The sequence below is a fragment of the Haemaphysalis longicornis genome, unplaced genomic scaffold (genome assembly GCF_048455015.1).
Source record: "Haemaphysalis longicornis isolate Haplotype H1 unplaced genomic scaffold, Haemaphysalis longicornis Haplotype H1 scaffold_8, whole genome shotgun sequence".
Lineage (NCBI taxonomy): Eukaryota > Metazoa > Arthropoda > Arachnida > Ixodida > Ixodidae > Haemaphysalis > Haemaphysalis longicornis.
Genome location: NW_027526445.1, coordinates 106,126,423 through 106,131,679, shown reverse-complemented (window position 1 = coordinate 106,131,679; position 5,257 = coordinate 106,126,423). Strand labels below are relative to the sequence as shown.

The 5,257-nt window shown below is 49.2% G+C and overlaps 1 pseudogene; it reads left to right on the top strand.

Annotated features, from left to right (window-relative positions):
• The first annotated feature begins 926 nt into the window (after positions 1-926).
• On the top strand, positions 927-3,341 carry LOC144148659 (ubiquitin-conjugating enzyme E2-17 kDa pseudogene; annotated as a pseudogene).
• The last annotated feature ends 1,916 nt before the right edge of the window (positions 3,342-5,257 follow it).

Below are 5,257 nucleotides of genomic sequence, written 5' to 3'. Positions count from 1 at the left end.
GGAAAGATAAGATCCGTTGTAAGCGTTCTGTATGAGTGATCCTACATAACCCTGTAGCGATATCACGTTTATGGAAATGTACAGTATACCTCAAGGTGCCCTATTGGTCCAAAATTGCTTAGTATGGGGTGTCTGAATTTCTTTAGTGATCGGAGTGGTTAATTTACTGGTGCTGATTAACTTAAAATATTTGCGTGTTCAAACAGTTTTATTTGAGTCTTTTTAAGTCCCCCGTCGGTATTGTGAGATTTCTTTTCCCGCCAACTTCAGCATATCCACGCATCAATTGCGTACTCATAACAGCACTGACGACTGTCTTGACCAGTTGTTGCTACTGTATTACGACTGATTTTATGCAGTTCCACAGCTATTTTCTACACTAAAAATTGCATGGAGTTCGCTAAGGCGACCCGAGAAGTGCGCAACCGCTGACTTCTGTCCATTAAAATAGAAACACGTAAGACGTCCAGATTTTGTGATGCAAAATAATTGCCTTGTTTATTTTCTTCGCTTCCCACTCTATTTGGGCAAAACATTCTCCGGGTGAAATGGTTTCTTTTTGTATTTGAAGTCTACCACAAACAAAGCAAGCCATTTCACCCCTCACTAAGCGAATAGCCCGCAAGTTTCGGTTTCGGTTTCGACCGGAACAGCTGTTGACTGCATTAGTAAACGTTGCTCGCTTCAGTTCGCAACCCGCCAAAGCGGGTATAAAAACCAGACAAACGCATAAAACGCGAATCAAGGGCTGTTAGGACGACAACCTTAACATGACGCAACCAGCATTACGCAGACATCTGCGTATTAAAAAGGAGAAAAATACTCACAAAAGAAGTGGTTGCGAAACGGTTTGACGACAACTGCGGTCATGTTTCAACACGGCCCGCGATGACGACGACGTGGGTGACGTCATCCTCACTAGGGGAATCTGCGATCGCGGCGCCGAGCAGTGGCAACGAGGGGACGCAGTCGCAGGTATTTCTGTGTGTGGCGATTGCTAGGACTTTTTTGTCTGGTGCGAAGGTGCGTGCCGGGGGAAAAGAAGCTCTCAGCGTCAAAAGAAGAGCAAAAGCGTGCTGCCCGCTATCTTTGGCGATTCGTCGCGCCCGTTCACCGATCTCCTCGCGGACAGCGCGTCGGCCAAGCCCAGCGTCGAAGCGCGTTCACCGCCCGCACACCACCGACCCGCATCAGCAGAGCCCGGCGGCGGCAACCCCAGAAGCAGCGATGGCCCTCAAAAGAATAAAAAAGGAGCTGGAAGATCTCAAGCGCGACCCTCCGGCGCAGTGCTCGGCCGGGCCCGTGAACGACGACCTCTTCCACTGGCAGGCGACGATCATGGGACCGCCCGACAGCCCGTACCAAGGCGGCGTGTTCTTCCTCACGATCCACTTTCCGACGGACTACCCCTTCAAGCCGCCAAAGGTAGCGTTCACGACGCGCATATACCACCCGAACATCAACAGCAACGGCAGCATCTGCCTCGACATCCTTCGCTCGCAGTGGTCGCCAGCCTTGACCATCTCTAAAGTGCTGCTCTCGATTTGCTCGCTACTGTGCGATCCCAACCCGGACGACCCGCTCGTTCCCGAGATCGCCCGCTCGTACAAGACGGACCGCGAGAAATACAACGAACTGGCCCGCGAGTGGACGCGGAAATACGCCATGTGACCCGTCGGAGGCCGCTCAGAGAGACTTGTACAAAACCACCCCGAGGGCGAAGCGACGGCCAAAAGAGCGGTTCACGGAGCCCATCGAAGAGCCAGACGAAGCGGAGCTGTGGCGACAAGGAGTTGGAAAAAAAGAAAGGGAGCGGGGGAGAAAAGCGAAAAAAGAAGCAAGAAAATACAAAAGTGATGAAATCGCGGGCGAGCCGCCGCTGGCTCTGTTAGGCCTAACTCAAATTTAGCACCCCCCTCCCTCCCTCCGCCGCTCGTAATATTATTTTTCCCGTCTCTTTCTCGTACCCAGCTCGGGTCGTCACACTCTCCGAGAACTTCACCTCCGCTAGGCCCGCGACTAGAAGAAAAACCCACGCTTCGCTCACTTTTTACGGCTCGTCGTGATTGTTTCTTTTGTTTTGTTTTAACCCGTCGCGAACCCGATCCCAGCTCTCGCAACAAACGCGCGATGGCTCGTTGAACCGGAGGTTGTAGCTTCGTTGGAATTTTCCAATTTCACGTTTGGTCTCTTGCGCGGGCGTTCTCTGAGCACGTTGAGGTGACGTCACTACTGCGTTTTGCTTCTGAAAAGGGGCGGTGTTGAATGAAGCGGATGGGTTAGCGACGCTTCGGGACTAGTCCTACCATTTTCACGTCTACACTTCTCGCATTGCCGTTCGCGATATCGGAGGCGCCGTGCGTTAAGTAGCGAAAGCGGCGCAGAGTCAGAGCTGGCGACAGACGACGAACAACCTTGCTGAGTTAGTGCTTGCCGAACTTTCTACCCGGTTTAGGCTTTCAAAAGCGCGTCATCCGCAGGCACGGGCCTCTCAACACACAGCCTCCTTTCCACCTCGAAAAAACAGTTTTGTTGGTAATATCTGCATGTAAAGGATAAGGTCTCTCGTTGCCTGTCAGGCGGGCATTCGTTTCTAAGCTGGAAATAACGCAAGCTGTATGTCAGTTGAGTTCGAACTGTAGACTCCATTGTGGTGTGGCCATCATTTCCGGTTTACGTTTTTTGTTTTTACCATTCAATCATCAGTGAAGATGGTGTGCTGCTGCTGCCTTAGGTCCTGCAAAACGTGCGCCAGTGGCTCCCATCATCTGAGGAAACGGGCGTAGCTTAACCCCTTTGCTTGTGTGTGCTCTGGCAGCAACTACGATGCCCTTGAAGCCTGGAACAATCGGACGCATCTTCACACCCCCTGTGTTTCTTCTAGGACTTGTGCTTTTTTTTCTTCCCCTTTTACAAATGTTGTGTTCTTTTTTTTTAGTTTTAGGACACATTTTTCTTGCGTGTGCGTGCTATGTTCTTTCACTGCCCCACCACCTGTTCCGCCCAAGACCTTCACAGATTCGAGATCGAGATGCAAGTGGACTTGGAATTGAGAGCGTTTCTTGGCTCTGATGGCATTCTTGGCGTGTTACACGAGTCCCACTTCTGAAGATAAAAGTGCCACTTTCTGGAGAAAACGGTGTCCCCGTTCTGTCCTCGACTTGTTGAGGCCTTCCCCTAACCCGACGTTCCTTCTGTCTGGCGGCAAGCCTTCTGTGAGACAAGAGCATCGATTTGGTCGCGTGAAACTTTCGCCCGCTGGTGTGTGTTCCAAAAGCCTGTTCCCCCTTTTTTTTCTTCTTTTAAGTGATTGATTATTAAAATATTTTGTGTGTGAGGTATGGGAAAGTGTCCGAGTCCGTGCTATCGTCGAGTGGAGGCAGAAAGTATGGCCGAAATTGGCGCTTTGCTTCCGTATGGTCTTCTAGGACTACTTACATGGGACCGAGCCGAAATGGCCGTGCGCGTTGAACATCCCAGTGGTTCGAACTTGCTTAGAGGAGATTGTGGGGTTAAACTTCAACTGTCGATAAGTGGCGTCATAGTGGCGTGCACCTTGAAATGGCTCTGTGCAATTTGAACGTGAACAAATTTTCTCTTCACCCTCCGAGTTGAAAATAGTGGTTGTCTTGTTTATTCAGTCGAGTGAAATGTGTATGCTTGACCACTTCTGCGGCTCCTTCGAATCTTGTTAGAACATGCCTGCTTCAGTTGTGACATGTGCCTTGGGTGTAATTTAATTTTACACAGTAATGTTAAGACATATTCCAATTTTTTACTCGTTCCCTGCTTGGCATGCTTTAAAGTGACGTTCCTATGTATGGCAATGGGTAGACTCTTAATAACGGTGCTGAATTGCAAAACTATTCATCAGTCTGGTTGGTTTAGGAGTCAATGGGGTATACTTGGTGACCTTACTGAAATGCTTAGAGATTTATCGTGGGTTTCAGCGGTCTAAGGCTTCTGTCGATTGTGTATACCAGGTTTTTCACGCAGTTTCGATGCCTGGCCGTATTCGAGGAGGAGATCTTGGAATGGTTACTTTTGGAAAAATGTTTAGCTCTTGGGTGGGAGCTGTATGTGATTACGCCGATAAACCTGTAGTTTTTTCTAAGGGTTATACATGCTGCTAGAGACGACTTCAAGTTTGGCCTCGTGCAGCGAAACAACACATCAGCCTTAGGCTTGTGTGAACATCGAGATTTCTTGAATATGGGTGTGGCCATTTGAATGCCACTCGGACAACTTTTATGCCCTTTTGACTACTGTGGGGTGGTTGTATTTCCCAAGCGGCTTGCTTTGCATCCTGTTTGCACGAGTCGGTTGATGCAGGTGATGGTGGTCACCATGTGCTTGGTGTCGGTGGGAAAGCATCTTTGCGGAGTAACGATTGGCTTGGTGGAGCAGCTTGCTCATTATGCTTCAGTTGTGAAAGTGGTAGATGGTACGCGCAGGCGCAGATGGTACGACACTAGTGCATGAACAGGGAACCCACTGGATGTAGCGTTGGCTCTTAAAGACAGTGTTTCCAAGGTAAAACAGCTCATTGAGGAATGTGGCATCTGCAACTCGCACTTTTGCCCGGCATTTTAAATGTAAGAGAAAAAAAAGAATTTCAGGAGTTTAAATAAATGACTGCAAAGCGGCAATAAAGAAGGCATTGATGTCGCGTTTATTGCTGAGCCACAAACAACATTCTTCACGCATCAACCTCGTTCATCCAGTTCCCTGCCCTTTCATGCATGTGCCGCGCAATATACGTGTCAAATGTTTCTTATTTGGTTCAGTTTCCAGGCCTAGCCTAGTGGCAGTTAGCCTTGCTGCGCAATCCGCCGGCGATCGTGTGACAATAGCAGGGACCGGTATCCGAAGGCTGTCTTCCACTTGAAACGGTGCCCTGCTGGGCTGCTATCAGGGGCTGTCTAGAGTGGCCTTTAAATTTCCTCTATTTGTTATCTTTGCGGCCGCAACAATGGCAAGTTCCACCGGTTGTGTGACGCACGGTAGCACTTGGTAACTGTAAAGTGTGAAAGACTTGGACTAATTCTTACACACCTTTGATAAAGTGCATTTCTGCACTTATCTAGTAGATCACGAAGATACGGCCTTATTGGAAAAAAGGAGTGCAGCTGACTTTTGAGGCAAATGACCCTGGTGAATAGGCCTGGGTTGAGTTCTCTGTTCTGTGAGGTGAGACAGCTAGAACGTTGTTTTGGAGCCTTCCCACTGGGATGGTATAATGGCGAATGTACTCTGC